General features: G+C 42.4%; 1 protein-coding gene across 1 annotated transcript in view; it reads left to right on the top strand.

Annotated features, from left to right (window-relative positions):
• srrm3 (serine/arginine repetitive matrix 3) overlaps positions 1-17,473 on the top strand; it is a 74,374-nt gene that overhangs the window by 21,025 nt on the left and 35,876 nt on the right. The window lies entirely within an intron of this gene.

Here is a 17,473-nt window from a genome sequence, read left to right as displayed (position 1 = left end):
CTACGTGTTTATTTCAAGTGTTTGACCACTGCACAGGCAGACCCTATTATTTGCACTGCAAAAATAGAAAAACCTAACCACTGCATTTTTACCATAATCATCAAACAACCACAATCACATAAATTACACTTGCTGCTACATTCAAACAACCGCCTGATGATTTCAAGAGGCGCACGGCGCAAAGCATCTGTAATGGGCTGACACTCTGCCCTGTGTCTTTTTTCCCTCTCGTAGATGGAATGAAGCCTCCGCTGTGTGCTCGATTTATAAAAGCTCTACTGTCCAAAATTAATTTGAAATGGAATGTCAGGGTTGCCTCGGAGACCCGCCGAAGCAGAAGCCTGCCATTGTAACCCACCTGAGATGTCACGGGAACGGCCGACTCCGGCTTTTAAGAAATGAAATTGTCATTTTATTGAGGTGTTGTGGTGAAGAGGCTGAATAATGAAGGTAAATAGTTTGGGGATTTGTCATTGCCAGAGATTTGTCAAGGCCTGCATGTGTGTGTACAGCTCATGCTGCATTTTACAAACAAGCCTGTCTCCTAGAAATCATGTCTCTACACAAATAACCTGCAACAATAAACTTGTTTTGTAGGAAACGTAACCACTGGCTGGATTATGTCGAGAGGCAACGTATCTTTGATTGAATGAAGCATTACATTTAGGAAGAGGAGACACTGCAAGATCAGATATTTTATTGGAAAACAAATACATCTCTGTGAATATTTTACTTATATATTCACTATTAACATATTTGTGATTTCCCCAAATCCTTGAATTAATAATATATCCTCATTATAGAAAACGTAATCTGGTCGCAGTTACTTTTCCCGCCAAATGTATTTTCTATTGCAGGTTAGTTGTATAAAAACATGATTTGTAATTATAATTTGTAAGTTTTGCTATTGCTACATAGCTAATATTAGCATTAACAGCTGTTTACATACCAGTCTAGAAGAAATGTTGTGAGTGCAGCTTGAAACTTCTTTCCTTTATTCGCCAACATCTGTCTCCAGAGGTGGAAAGCAACACCAATGTTAACTCTCGTCTCTATCACGTCTTTTCTTCTACTGAAGTTAGCACGCTAACCAGCTAGCCTCGTCACTTTCCAATACTGACTCACTGTAGCCTCCGTCTGTACTGTAGCTCAGAGGGCGTTTTATAACCCCTTGTATTATAAAGACAACGATGGTGGAAGCGCTTGTCAAGCAACAATCACCACCTGCTGCTCCAGGCAAGAAACCACGTTCAGCAGCAGAGGAAACTTACAAATAGCCTCTTTAAATGTAAGAAAAGGAAAGGAAGGAAAAATCCTCACATTTCAGACTGTGGAACCATCATATATTTGTTTTTTTCAATTGTTGTAGCTCTACTGTCAGTCCAGATGTTTTTAACCCTTGTGTTTCCATAGGCTTCCATTCATTTCCACATGGCATGAAAATCTATTAGCAGAGTCTTGACACTTGGTAGAGTTGTGTAATTGATCACAGTAAGCATGAAGTCTGCATTCAAGTGCCTTTATTGTTTCTAAGCTCTGGTAATTGATTTTCTTGCTGAAATGATTGGAAACCAGTGGAAGGAAAAATAGACTGAAAACCAAAGAATATATTTGGGAATCAGGCTCAGTGAAAAATGTTAAGTTTATATAATTTATAGTTAAAGAACTAAAAGTTGCAAACATATATATTTTTTAAGACGGTAAATTAATTCATTTGAGCTGCTCTCGTCCTATGTGCTGATCAAAAACTGCTTAATGAATCATAAAGCTCTCATGCTAATAAGCTTATTGTTGCTGTGTACTTTCTCATTGCTTTACTTTATCGCACCACTCTCTCAGGCATTCCTGCAAAAAAAAAGTTCTTCCAATTAAGAGAAAATGCAAGTTCAGCTTGTCAGACACGAACACCAGTCCAGTCTTTGTACAGTTGCCTGCTGATGTTCCAGATGTCACACTGTTGTTGCAGCCTTACCTTGGCTTGTCGAGCATCCTGCGTGTAGCCGTGTGCATCTCACTGCTGCGTCTCACCAATTAACAAGCTATGGAGCACCACCAGCTCTCCACATGTTAGCTTTAACTGTGACGGCCGTTGGCTAATTTTAAAAGCCACTGTGTAAACTGCTCCTGTCTCTAAAATCCTAACAACACAGCAAAGAGCAATAAATCTTGTGGTCTGAAGGTGTTTTATTGGATAGGAAAGCTCTTATTCTGCCTTTCAGTCACTGACATTGTCCTTCTCCCCTTTTTCCATTAAATTGTTCCGTCTTCTTTAACAACCCCTGAAAACCCACCGTTTCTTTTCATGCTTCTTTCTGATGTGTGGTCTTTGTCTCGTTTAGCACTTACTACTGTACGGCTCCCCACCGTCCTCTCTTGTCTTCATCCGGAGAAGCCTAGTGGACCATCATAATACAGAATGTCATGCTAATTGAACTTTACATCTATAGCCAGTAGGCCTTTAGATCCTCGGCCAACGTGCCCCTGATTGTCTTAATACCCACTTTTATTTGCATTTCTGTGCTTTTGTGTCTCAACATGAGAGTTGGGGAAAAGAGGAAACTGCAAATGATTTGAGTGCAGCCTCATGGCTCGAGAGCCCGAGGGCTGACAGTTGTGAATGCCAGGACTCAGACAACAAGCCAACAGCTCTGGTCTCTTCTGAAGTCTGATCCAACCGCTGAGCGGGGTGGCGGCGGCGGCGCGGCGGCGGCCACCAGGGGATCTGTGTGTGCCTGTAATGAAATGACATTTCAATAATTACTGGATTGAAGGATTAAATCCATCTTCATAGAAGCTGATGTGAGAGTTGATTTAAGCTTGATAGATCCATTGTTATGATAAGAGAAAGGGTCATTACATTAATGTAGCTCGACACCAACAACAACAAAAAAAAATTGTACACCCTCTCTCTCTCTCTCTCTCTCTCTCTCTCTCTTTCTTTCTCTCTCTCTCTCTCTCTCACTCTCTCTCTCTCTTTGTTTTTCAAGCAACTCAATGTGTTTCTTTCAAAATCTATATCCTGACGGCCTCGGGGAAAGATTTTTTAAGCCTCCTCCAAAAGCCAAGTTGAGAAAATATTTGAGAAGAAAATCATTTGATTTGTCGTTGTAGTGCTTGGCTGACAATACATTTCACAATTCATTCATTTTATTACCATAGCAACCAGTGTACAAATTTAATTCCTAAGCAATAGAAAAACCACACTGTAGAAAAAAAATAGCTAGCAGCACACACAAAGCATAATTATGGCTATTATTATAACTTTTAATAATATGGGTGCAGTGATAAACAGTGGAGACGCTGTCATCAGATATTGTGTTATTGATACTGTGTTTGCCTTTATTCACTCCCTCTGTTAAACCAGTTCACAGCTGTGTTCAGTCCTCTACAGCTGCTGATTGACTGATTGTTGTTTCCTGACAATAATGGAGATGCACAGTATTCTTTCCTCTTTTAAACCACTAAATGTGGACGGCACTAAAGCGCCTTCTCGACACCTTCGCAGAATGTCTGTCGATAAATTGTGTAGTTGCCCTCGTCTGACCTCAAATCCACGCTGATATTTCTTTCTTCTCCCTCCGACTATTTTGAAGCTCAAGCTGCGGAGCGTTGTTCATGTTAATGGACGACTCGTTGTACATGATCAGCTGTGTGACACACCTGGGCCGCCTATGATGACAGCGATAAAAAGTATAAAAGAAATCAGTATAAAAATCCTTGGACATATGCTGATCAGTGTTCCCGGCCATTTGAGCTGTTTTTTTCAAATCTTTGATTGGATGAAAAACTGGAGTTGGGTTGTTAGAATTTGGGATACTTTTTGTACTGTTAGGGAAGTTTCCACCTGCTAAATGAGATGTTATCAAAGTGTAAGGCAGATGCAGGAGCCTTGCAGGGGAGGCCCTGAGGAAGACACGTGAGGCACAGATACTGAGTGAAGGTGAAAAGGACAGGTGCGTGCAGGTGATCTAAAAGCAGCAGGGAGTTATTGTAGTCTGGCCGGCTTATCAACACGATCAACAGCTTCTGCAGCAATCAATGTAGGTTGCTTTAAAGCTCATTGTGCCCAATTGCTGCAATTTGCTCCTCATAACTTTAGAAGGTTTTTAATTTTGAAGTTTTCTTCAGGATTAAACTGATGCATTGATAGTTGTCCGTTCATGCCCTTGTACAGAGCAGAACAACACCTGCTAATAGTTTCTGTTGGTGATCTTAAATTTCCAAAATGTAAACAAATACGGGCTTTAATACGGGGTTCAAGTTGTAACCGACAGTGTAAATCACTGTATCCATGGTGACATTTAGGGATTATACAAAAAAAGTTGTTTAATTTCATGGTGTTTAAGCTCATATAAATAGGTTTGACAAAAAAACCCAAGGCTGTCCTCCTGTGGAAAAACTCCTCAGGTCGTGGTGCAGCGGCTCATTATGACCCATAGTTATGTTTTATTGTGAGGCGACCTTTAGCAGCTGTAGTAATAATGACGGGAGCAAAGGAGGAAGTCAGGTGACAAAGGGGGGTCACTACTCAGTGGATTCCAGTTGTTGCAGGTTTGGTTTAAACTTGCATATAATTTTTTGTACTTTACTAATCAACACTGTGTTTTCATTCACTTCGCCACAGCTGGCTTAGACTCTGCTGAATGCACCAGCCGGAAGATGTGCAGAGAATTGCTGGATATTTTTGTATCTATCTTGATGGTGGATCTAACAATACATTATAAAAAACAAAACAAAAAAACATGTTTAGTGGATATTATAGCATCTTGTAAACATGTCAGAGGGCCAAGAAACCATCTAATTAGTCAGTGTAGGAGGCAGCGGTACATATGGACATGCCACATAACTGACTGTAGCTATAAACAAGAATGTGGCATCTCAGTCAACATGCCAGATTTAATAAGGACTGAAATGCATTGTTGGCTCGGCTCCATTTGAAGTCGTATGTTATTCTCCAGCAGCAGATGTGAGTATTACAGTCTAACTAGTCTACGAGGAAATGGAAGAGGATGTGTCTGCTGTCAACTGGGAGCAGCATGTGAGAGGCAGAGGCCCTGATCTGAATGTTTAAAACTCTTAGTAATGAATGGATATGAGTTTAGCCTCATCTTTTAATCTGTGCATCAGACATAGACCGGCCTTACCAAGATCCAACAGCCGTGTTTTCAACCACACTAATGATGTGGCTGTGTGAACGGTAATGTCAGTCTGTCCACCGCTTCGGTCCAGACTGAGCGATATCAACAAATATATTGGAGATGTGGTGCAGACATCGATGGTTCCCAGAGGATCAATCGTCGTCATCATCACGTCAAAGTTTTCATTTCCGACCAAATACCTGCGAAACTAACGACGCGCCCATCAGCCTCTCCTGTAGTATGTGTTTAGTGCTAATTAGCAAACAGCATGCAAAAGCACTGATACTGTCTTAAAGGAAGATGAATGGACTGACTGCTGCCTGAACAATTCACCACAGCATTACATCAACTATAACTGCAGCTCATATTCACAAACTGTCCATAATGGATCTGTTTACACGGTCTGTTGCTTTCTCAATGATACACTCCACATTTTGACTTAGTTGAAGAAAGCGATGTGTAAAAACTGTTTAAATAGAGACGATGCAACTTAAAGCATCTCTGAGAGTCAACAAAGCAGCGGTGTCATTTTACATGTCTGCTGTTAGGTTTTTTTTTAGACGTATAAGTGCTCTGGAGCAAAACCAATAAACACAGCTTTCCTTTGGCGCTGTGCCTCCTCTGTCCTTGCTCTCCTCTGTCAGTGTGAGTGTGTGGGGTGTTATTATACATATCAGGCTCCACTAAATTAACTATAAGGATGTTCAGTAATTGTAATTAAATTTACCACTATAAAAGTAAATCTACCACTAAGATTGTTAAAAATGAGAACAGAAACTTATCTGATGATAATCACGTAAAATATTTTTATTCAAATAAGAAATCGCCTGATGATGATCAGGTGATTATGCTGATCACCACGGCTCCAGCTGCTAATTCTTCACTGATAAATGAGAAATGTCATGAATTCCTTTTGTGGTTTTTTTTTTGTTCAGCTTTAACTAATCAGTTAGAAACATTTGGGTATGAACATGCGAACTAAAACAAACAAAACTGGGGCGTTAGCTGGTAGGAAACTAATAAGAAAATCATTTGGTTCATTGGCCCGGAGCTAAGTGACAGAGAGCCTGAGTCCCCAGTGTAATTAAGCCGAGGTTTTAGCTCATGACTCATCAGCCTGCACAATTTTTGTTATGCACGAAGCTGTGTGACGGCAGTCGAGGGCTGCTGGTGATTACAATCCTGGAAAGGTGTAGGCAGAAAACCTGTATTTAAAATCAACCCTGTGGCTGCACCGAGCAAAACAAAACCTCCGTAAACTCCTGACAACTTTTATTCTGCTGGGAAATGAAAGAGGGGAATTGTCTGAAAGTTTTGAGAGATTTTGTTTTTGTTGTTGTTGTATTGCTATCACCGGTAGAAGGTGGTTGTTATGTGGGATGAAGGCGGGTGCTGCACCGGCAGGAGTGAAGGCGCTCTTGTGCAGAAGCTTTCCGAGCGATGTTCCTGTAGTCCAGGGGGTGATTGCAGTCGGGCGATGAACGTCTGCCGCTAACTGACAGACATCACTTTGTATCAGGAAGCTGATCGCTCTGCGCTCCAGAGTGCTGTGTCAATTAAAGAGCAGCAGCACAGGCAGGTGGAAAAGAGGACAGCCTCATTTCTGTGCTGCAGCAGTCTGGAGATTGGCTTCAGATTGCTGCGGGCACTGACTCTATTCAGCCAACTCTCTCTTTGACTGGTTCAATCACCCAGACACAGCAGGCGGCTGGATAGGAGGAAGATTTCATCCATATCAATACCATGTTTTCGGAGGTCTTTAAAGCGTACGGTGTCAAAACATGAAGCTCTGTGGGATAATGTCAGAATCTTTCACTGCATGAAAATGCATTTGTGTTTCGTGAACCCCGAGGGTACGTTCCTCTAGTCTGATACCGTGGACACCCCCTCAGACAAAATCAAGACATCTAACAGCCCTGTTGCCCCCTGGATGTTATTTTAAATTGTTGTTTACAGTTTTTCAATGCAGGGAAAATCACTGTAGATGCATAGATAGAAGCAAGTGTCAGTGTCTGAGCCTCGGTAATGTCAACACATATTTAACAGTTCAGCATGGAAAAGTCAAAGTTTTTGCATTTTATCGTCACTGAAAATGTTTTAAAATAATGATGATGTGATTTTTGTTGGTCTTGTACCAAACAATCATGTTCCTTTACGTCTGGAGAGAATGATCTGTAGGTCGGGGGCGTCTCTGTAGCACCACCACACTGATGGTGCTCACAATGCAAAACAATGTCGTGACACATTTGACCTTTTATCAAAAACAGTTGCAGCTCCTGTGATTTGGATATTTCAATATTAGATATTTCGATTATATTTCGATTAATTTTGCAGCTCTAAATGGATGTTTAACTTTCGCTATTCGAAGTTCTCATTTGCACTGTAGCCAATGATGTACAGACACCTATCACTGGATTACTCTGGTGCTGAAGGGAATGATTTATAGACATTTCTTCTCAGTGGACACGTGACTTAACAACATTCTCAGGAAGTGTAAGTCCCACTGAATGTAAATACAGACAGAAGACAGACGTACAATTCTTGACACAAATTGCAGCAGATGTTTGAAGTCTGAAAGCCTGTGATCTGGGCTGTAAACTTCACTCCTCATACTGTCACCCTGACGACTCCCTGGTGACCCTTCCACTTTTCAGCCTCCCTGCACCCGGTGCACTCTGGTCCTACTAACTTTTTAAATTAGATTTTCTTCTTTGAAGCTGACTGTGGAAGTGCTCCAGCATCTTTGCCCTCACCCTCTCATACTGAAACTGTCTGGCTCTGTCAAGCCAGAGGTCGCGGTTGATTTTGATCATTATCATACAGGACGGTGGTAATTCATGGAAATATTTATGGGTGAATAATTGTAGCTGATGGGTTTTGTGAAATTATGAGTTGAGCCACTGGGGAATCATTTTAGTTGAGGGAGAGGAATATACTAATGATGGTTTAGGGAGATCAGTTGGATTTGTGAGAACACATCAGCCACTGACTGAAGCACTTGCCGGTGTGGCGATGAGCTAATTTAGACCTAGCATGTCTGCTGGACATTTGATAAACTCTATAATGGACGGCTGGTGTGGACGGAGAGTGCAGGGGGCAGACTTATCTCCAAATGACTCTCTGACACTCCCAGCAAGAGGGCGAGACGGGGCAGAGAGACACAGTTGAGGAACCCGCTCTTATCTCTATCCTCGGATAAGAGAAGGTGATTTTTAATAATAAATTCCACTGTCCGTGTTCTGCTGCCCTCTGAGCAAGATGAGTCACATGGAGAAGTTTTACTGAAGTTTTTCTAACATCATTTCATCCTTCCGGGATGGAGTTGCACCTCAGAAAGAAAGAGGGTAATTTACTGCCTCAGCTCCTTCTGCTTCTCATTCACAAAATGCAATAAGACTCCAAGCTGTGTTTGGAAAGAGGTTTTCAACCCCATACAGTGTTATGTTGCAGCTACATTTTCAGTTCAATCTCAAAGTATCCGAAAAAACTGCTTTGCTGGCTAAAAGAACATTGAGGCTTATAGCGGTGGAACAAAGGCCAAAGCAGATGATGAAACCTGAGATGCAACTGAAGTTGTATTTGCTGAGTAAGCAAGGACACGAGATACTGTGGAGGCTGGATGCATTAATGCGCTCCATATGGACGGTATGGAAATGATATGTCAAGGAAAAGCTTCGATCTTTTTGTTTTGTAGCTTGTTGAAGTTCTGTCTTCTCACGTGGCTCTGAGAGGAAATGTCGGACCACACTTGACGTACATTGTTCTCCAGGGAGCGCGGGGGTCGCGGGGGTCGCGGGGTCGCGTCCTCCATGTGAAGTGTCTGTGTGAAATGCTGCAGAGACGTCGTGTGCAGTGCGGCTTTTGGAGAGCCAAATGTATTTAGGCAGATTAGTTTCATTCATGGAGTACAGTAAATCCATGGATGCACTACTTGATAATTTACTTTATTGACCTTTTATGTTTTGCATGCTGTTAGCGTCATAAGCTAGCCAGCTCTGGTTTTTTTTGAATATATGGATTTTTTACACATTCTACCGACCTGTTAGACACATACATGCTGGAGACAAGAGTCTTATGGTTGTTAGAGAGGACGAAGACACAAAGAAGCTTCAAACTGCTCACAGTTCAAACAGGAGAGACTAATACGACACAAAAGAGGATGAGAAAGTTGAAATAAAATTGATTTTATTGTGAACAGAAGGAATAAATCACCATGGGAAGAGGTGCTTCCTATCAGATGAAGCTGATGAGGAATGGAGCTCGAGGACGGGAACACCTTCATGAGAGGGAAAGTTCTGATGGGATGGTTTGATTGGAGACGGTCAGGCATCCACAGCTGAGGTGGTGAAGGGGTGAAGGTGGGTCACGGATTCTTCGTGGTGCTGGAGTGACAGCTGAATGACAGCGGAGAGAGAGAGAGAGAGAGAGAGAGCACTTTTAAAGTCTGACAGCTTACGAGTGATTGGCTGAAGGCCCCCGTGTCCGTCTGTGATTGGATGAAGACAGAACGAGCTGGTGGAGCAGATAGTTGGAAACGGTGCTTGTGACACGAGTGAGGAGAGAAGTTTCTCCAAGCTTCATTACCACTGACTGAAGGCCAGGATCAAGGCCTCGTGGCTCAAAAGCATCTTATGGTTGAGAGGATTATAGACTGAAATGATCTTATGAACCTGTCTAAGTTTAAGAGGTGTTTCCTCAAAGCATCGTAACTGAAAACTCTCTGTTCACGAGCTCCAGAACCTGCAGCAGGAACCAAACATTACATCCTTTATTTAAGTTTTAGTTATTTCTTTCATTTTTAAGCCTTTGCTTTCATCAGGAACACAGATGCTCTTTGTTAAGTGATGTTTGATAGAAATAAAAAAAAAAAATCAGTGCCAATATTTAAATAATTTTAAGAAACCAACACTGACATGCACAAATTAATTCAGCAATTAATTTGCACAGCTGACCTGCAGTTTCTATCATCGTCCTCCCCAACCTTTCCCTCTCCCATATTAATAAGTGTATTCAGCGTCTTCTTCTTCACTCTCGGACGTCCTGATAGTGTCATTTCTAAAAGCACACAGCACATACTGTAACTGCATTGTTGATGGTTTGATTCCAGCCTTGTGCTTTATATTATAAACCCTCTCTTATCTTGTTTCCTGTCCATCTCTACCCTGTTTTTTCAGACAGACAGAAATGTCCAACAACATAATGTTTAAAAAAAAAAAAGGAAAGAAAAGAAAATCCTCTTAACTTCTAAGACTTATCGTTATATAACTTATAACCCAAACTGTTCTCAGAGGTTGTTTGAAATCATAGAGAGCCTGTATGAACTTATTAGTGCATTTAAAAGAACATGGGTAAAGACGAATATAAAAAGAAGATGCTTATCTCCTCCAATGAGTGAACCTGTGGATGAGTTGTGACAATGAATTAAAAATATGTAGTTTGTTTGGCAAATAATAATAATAATAAAAAAGTTTAAAAATATGGTGTTAAATAAATATAAAACCGAGATCGCATAAACTGCATAAACTTAACAGTGAACGTGTCTAATCCTGGCGGCAAAAAGTTTCTTCTCGTTGTCTCTGACTGCACAGTGGCAGCGAGAGGGTTGCAGACTCACGTAACGTTATGTAAAGACAGTACGAGTAATAAGCTTCAGCTTCAGCCTGCGCCTTTTCGTGTTTTATTTCAATTTGTGAATATTAATAAGGACTGAAATAAACAACCTCAGTAGCCTATGTGAACATACTCCTGTTATGAGTCCACCAGATTTGTTTTGCAAATTTGTGGCACCAGCGTTTTTCATGGTGCTCAATTGTGCTGAGGAATAATTGTTTTACATAAAATCATTTCATTCCCCTTCTGTCACTCAGCAGGGAGCAGAGAGATGGATAAAGATGATTTGGAATCAATAATAATCCTACACAAGCAGTTTTATCTTTATATGCTCCCTCCCTAGAATTCCTCAGAGTTGTGTTGTGATGTGATGTGCAAGCGTAGCGACAGGCGGGGAGTGACTCAGGCTCGCGGACCTGAGCACATCCCTCCCCTGTCGGTGACCCCGCTAATCGCATCAGAAGCGGTCCGGTGCTAATCATTTCTCCCCTGAGACACTGCACACGGCAACTCGGACGAGTTTACGAGTTCCAGCAGAATGTGGTTGTGCATCAAGCCAGCTGGAGCAGACGCACACCAGCCGAAGGAGAGGTTCAAAGAAATCACAGTCTGATCCCCCGAGGAGCGAAGCCCCGCGCCGAGGTCGAGCGACTTCTCCTCCAGATTGTCAACCGGCAGCTGAACTGTGTGCCAGGACGGGCCCAGATGTCGCCGTACAGACAGCTTCGCCGTCTTCCTCTGTGGCGAATCTGTCTGTGTTGAAAATGGGACAGGGGTTTATTTTTGTCACACTCTGTCTCTGAGGTTGCCAAAGATGTTTCTCCACCAAAGTCCAAACATTTTCTGCCAACTTCTCGCTTTGACTTGCTATGTATCTCTCTCATACCACTCATTAGTTCAGAGTGTGTCGATGTGAGCTGTTATCATCCCGCTTGTGTTGTCTGCTCGGCTCCAAATGATGCACATGGTGACTCTTACACATGAAAGTGTAGTTTTTGCATCTGAGCGAGGAGTGTTTTGCAATTTCTATAGAGGAGAAATCTCCCAGAACTACAGTCGGAGCCGCACTCTTATGTCACTCTGCGCTGTGTTGCCAAAGCACAAACAGAAAAGTGAGTGAAGCACTTTACAGAAACTCATTCTCAGTCTAAACTCATCTCTGTTTAATTAAGTCAGATGACTGTTGGACTGTGCCTCGGCATGATTTCACCAAATCAAAACAGCTGTTTGTTGAAAAGGTGCCAACGTCTCAGCTGAAGTCTGTCTATCTGATCTCATTGTGACTCATTAAAGCACAGAGCTTTGACAGCAGAGAAAAAGAAATTACACATGTCTCTTATTTGAGCCCCCATTTAAATGTCAAACATAACCACTGTGCACGACTATCTCTTCCTTCTTTACCATTCCTGAGACCTCTGCTGCTCGTTTTGTATGCACCGTCCATCCAACTACGATTAAAAAAAAAAAAAAAATGAAAAATGAAAAAAAAAAAAGTCTGCTTGTTTCCCGGCACCCAACAGCAATCCAACGTGCCTGGAATGAAGACAGCTGACCTTGGGAAAGCTAAACACATCCTCTGGGTGCCAGCCTGCTAAAAACAAAACCAAGCTTCCAGCCAAGGGGCTGATTATTTTGGTAGAAAGGTGCGATGGAAAGCAGGAGATAGGACACACACAGAGAGGAGTGCAGTCAGCTCTTGCTGAGACACGTGCACACAGAGTATATCCAGTGCAACCACCTTGACTCTGAATATTTCTGTCATTTCACATCATTTCACAGGGGAGGGGGGGAGGGAGGAGGGGGGAGGAGGAAAAGAAGTTTGAGTGAAAGCCACCCAGAATGTTTTTTCAGCTTCTCTCTGCCAGTCTCAGTCGAGGTCAGGCCCCCTATTACTGCCACCCTGCAATCATGGATGAGGAGCAGCCACCGCTGAGTGAGATCCAATCATCGGTGCCTTTGTGCACAACACGGAGTGACCTGCCGTGCTATGAGAGAGTGGCGAGGGGTTAGAGAGGGGTTGGAGTTGGCTTTTAGTGAGGAACATGGCCCCAAGCAGACTAGACCCACCTCTCTGCTTTATTCTCTGGAGTGTGGCAGATGAAATAGACTCCACTTAAACAAGCCACAAGATTCTGAAAAAAAAAAAGAAAAGTAGCACGCTGTTGTGTTTAAGTGTTTTTACACTCTAATTACAAAGTCAGCTGATATTTTTAAATTAGGCGTCAAAATAAAATGCAGAAGATGCAACAAGACAATAGCATCTAAAATGATTCCTGCCGGAGCTGGACTGTTGGATACCTTCCATATTAATGTGATGTCAGCGTTACGGATGAAATACAAATCAGCGCTGGCTGAATTTTCCTGCTTACAGTCAAGTGCAGACTGTGGCCTGCAATACTCAATATTCTTTTATGACTGCAAAGATTATTTTTTTATAATGAAAAATTCACACACTCGCCGTGAAGCTTCTCTACTGTCTCTCTCCTCCATGAACATACAGCGCAGTGTCTGCAGTATTTACGTTGTAAGGTCGATCAAGACTAAATATACAGATGGCCATGCATATGCTGTGCACTGAAAGCGACCGGCTGTGTACATTTACCACATTAAAAAACAAACTCACTGTGTTCGGATTCAGAAAACATGCTGTATAAAGACGGAGCTGAATATTTCCCTAATCCTTATAGACAGAAAAATGACACAGGCAATGAAAAACTGCTAAACTCTTCCCTTGTCAATACCCTTGACAGTGATGGTAATGATATCAATTAATGAGTTTACAAGTGTCGATGCCAGATTACAAAGGTTCATCTCGTTATTGGTTTGATTGATGTTTTCACTGCGGTCAAATGAAAACAAGACCAACGCTCTGCAGCCGTGCTAGCAGCTCTGTGCGGTCGTACTTCCTTTAAGCTAAATGCAGCATGCTAACATACTTATAGTGACAATGTTAGCATGCTGACATTTAGCAGTTAGCGCTAAACACAAAGTACAGCCGAGTTTGTCATGTTGCGTCATAAACCTAGATTAAAGTAAAAGTATGTAAAGTGTCATGTAAATGCAGCAACAGTTTCAGCCACATTTCTGCAAAGGAAATGTTAATGAAAGTATTAAAGTCACTTTCCATCTACTGCTGTTTTGTGGATATTAGGAGTCGGCCACATCAAGATAAACAGCTTGGGGCCAACAATGCAAAGTGCTATTAAACCAGAGAGAAGACGGTGTAACGAGATGACACAATTAAAAGAGCGCCAGTCAAACATGTACTGACGGAAAACCATGTGGAGAATATGGAAATATGGCATTCGTATTTGTTGCAAGTATTAATGCCATGAACGTTTTTCATCTCGTCACTAACATGTGACAGTTTGATCAAATACTCCACACACATCACAGTTCTTCCCTGAAGTCCGTCTCCATTGCACTTTGTCATATTTAGTTTTTATCAATGCACCAACTTCTCCACCTCAGCCGAACGTAAAAAGTCATTTTTGGAACATTTGACTTGAGAATTGCTGGCAGGTTTTTTTTTTTAAATGCTAATTGAAAATCTGCATAAAGGTAGATAGAAACGCTCTTAATGTCTTTATACCATCTTTAATGGCAACGCAGCCAATAGATGTGAAGGAGGCAGTTTACTCTGAATAAACTGTATATATCCATCCAAAGAGGCAAACAGGAAAATGAATCAATGATCCCAACACATAGCAGCTCACAGACAGTAGTAAAAAGTATGTCATTTGCTTTTTGATAATAATATATTTCGATAAAATCCCCTGTGGAAAAAGAAAATAATCACTATAATTACACGGTGGTTCAAGTCCAGGCAATCCCCTCTCTAATGTCCCATTAGCCTAATGCAACATTATGTTGCTAATGAGACCAAGATTTTTTCACTGTGTGGCCACAGTGTTATTCTTATTAATTGAGCTTTCAGCACGTGATCCATCCACTGTATGTTCCAGATGAGTCAGCCCCGCATGGGCGACCAGCTACTCTGTAATTGAGAAATCACGACGCTCTTATGGAAATTGCAACAACCCTTACGCATTCGGAGCGGATGACCGCTGTGATTGGCTGTTATTTTACACTTCAGGGTTGTTTTTGTTTTTGTGGTCTGAGGTGTGACGTCAGCAGAAGACGGGCTGCAGAGCCGACACAGGAGCAGACAACAGGAACGATCCTCTCTCTCTCTCTCTCTCTCCCTCTCTCTCTCTCTCAGTGGAGAGAGGGCGTGAACTAATGGCTCTTTAATTTCTAACAGCAATCAGTGTCATTGCTCCAAACTGGAATATTGAATGTTCAAGACGCATTCTGTCTTTGGGATTTGAAATAACTGATGGTGACACTCAGCGAATGTGGCTAAACAACTCCACTTAGCATAATGACTAATTACAAAGCGTTTGTCGGGATGTGACAGTCTTACACGCCCTCGCAATAATAGAAGACGAGGTTGGTGCCACCATTAATACAGTAGCTGCAGATAACCTTCAGTCCCTGCAGAGGACTCTCACACAAATTGACTGTGTGCTCTGCTTCCTTATCAGCTCACTGACAACTCTCCCTTTATGCTATGATTTTTTCATTACACAAGTCAATGATTTAGTTGTTTTAACTTGAAAGAGAACAGATTTGTGCACGCCCCGCCCCCCTCATGGGAACAAAGAGGAATGGCTGTGGAGTGATGCATTAGTATAATGAGATGGTTGGATATTTGCAGCGTTCATTTAACACCGGCGACACGGCCTGCAGCTTCTGACTCCACACATCTGGCGCTGCGGAGGATCTCACTTGTGAAGGGAGTTTCCCGTTTCTGAAGATTTCTGCGATGATATCTTCATCTTATTTAATCTTGTTACATCTGGATTTCAAACAGCTTCTTATGTTCGGTCAGTTTCATATGGTGGAAATCATGTTGTTTGTTACCGGGGGCAACTCAGCGGCCAAGACATGATGTCCAGCACAAAAGAGATTAACCACGGTCCTCCTCTCTGACTGACAGACCCAGACCTGAACAGACCAGCTCAAGCTTTCATCGCCTGTGGACACCTGGTCTAATTAAAATAAATTCAAACAAACCGCGGCACGGTGGTGCAGTGGTCTTCCTGCGTGGAGTTTCCATGTTCTCTGCATGGCGGCGTGAGTTTTTTGCGGGTACTTCCTCCCACAATCCAAACACATGCACGCTAGGTGACTCTAAATTGCCTGTAAATGTGATTGTCTCTAAACGTCAACTCTGGCGGCCTGACCAGGGTGCACCCCACCCTCACCCAGAGTCAGCTGGGATTGGCCACCCACCTAAAAGGATAAGCGGTATGGCTAATGGATGAAGAAAGAAAACTGCATTGAAACTAAATTAACTAAATGTTTTTTAAATTGAAATGTTACTCAAATTGTTCGGTCCCACTTAAATGTCTAGATTCTTTCTAAAATCGTATCACCTCTTAGATTAGAGTTTGGATTGAATTTCTCATTAACGGCCTGTTTATTTTGGCTCTTTCATAAATGCTAATGGTGCAGAGTGGAGTCTTGTTTGGAGTGTAATGTATACGTTTGTGAAAGGTGTAAAGGAGCATAGAAACCACACAGAAGGATTTACAGTAAGTCTCGGTTGATTCTTTCATTCTATTGGACTTTTGTTTGTTTTTGTTTCTTCGTTTTTTTGCTGCCACTGCCGTTGGGTTTTGTCGTATCAATAAAGCAAAAATAAGAAACAAAAAAGTCTCTCCTCCGAGCTGGTACAGAGGGTGCTCCAGTCTTCCTGAATGTTGTTCTAAAGTCTCTTTTGATAGATGAGAGCTTTTTCTCCCAAGAACCTTCTGCACACAAGTTTGTGCAGATGAGAGATCTCTGTCATGGAATATCAAGTGCTGATTTACTGTATAATAGATTCAGAGATAATACCTCCTGCTGTCCTGCCACCTGTTCTGTCAGCCCGAGAGTCGTGTCGCTGCACACAGATCCACGGCTCGTTTACCAGCTCGCAGCACTTCAAAAACAAGCACATCCCTATTAACCAGTCAAAGACTTTCCGAATCAGCTCAATCGTAGGGAACCGCCTGCCTGAAGGCTGCTCACACGATCACAGTGATGGGATGGGATAAGTTGGTAGAAGATGTAAATGTAGCGGTGGAGCTTTCGTCCATCCAGCCTCGGTATCTTCCTTGTCTCCGTGTGTGACAGTGATGAAGTGCCTTAGCTGGGCTTCTTTGGCTCCTTGCTGAAAAATGAAGCCATTAGTGGCAGAGGGAGAGGAGCTGAGGCGCTGAGGCGGCCGAGGCTCGTGGGCACGTGAAGGCCTTCCCAGTCTTCCCGCTCTTGTTCTACACCGGCCTTAACAGGACCATCCATCTTAATCAGAGCGCAGTCCATGCAGCACTTGGACGAGGCGATTTTTTTTTTATTCACCAAAATGACAAGATCATCATTTCACGAGTAAACGAGCCAGAAACAAAAAGGTTGCGAAAGTCGAGAACAAAGAATGCATTCATGGTCGATATAATAAAATCAATCAAGTCATATCAAAGATAAATCAATACTTTCCCTATTCTCCACTGTCACGTGTTTTGTTGCTACAGGCTTTGTGTCATCCTCTTCCTCTCCTCCTTCCCCTGTCTTGATGTACAGTGTGTGTGGTATACGACGTTGCTTTACAGCTTCAGGTGAGTCCAGGAGATCAGAGAGTTTTAAAGAGGAATTCAACCCCCCCCCCCCCCCCCCCCCCC

This window comes from Seriola lalandi, unplaced genomic scaffold (genome assembly GCF_002814215.2).
Source record: "Seriola lalandi dorsalis isolate HSWRI2012SDOR001 ecotype SW California unplaced genomic scaffold, Sedor1 jcf7180002054581, whole genome shotgun sequence".
Classification (NCBI taxonomy): Eukaryota; Metazoa; Chordata; class Actinopteri; order Carangiformes; family Carangidae; genus Seriola; species Seriola lalandi.
The sequence above is the reverse complement of the archived record's forward strand: the minus strand, read 5'-3'. Positions and strand labels throughout refer to the sequence as shown.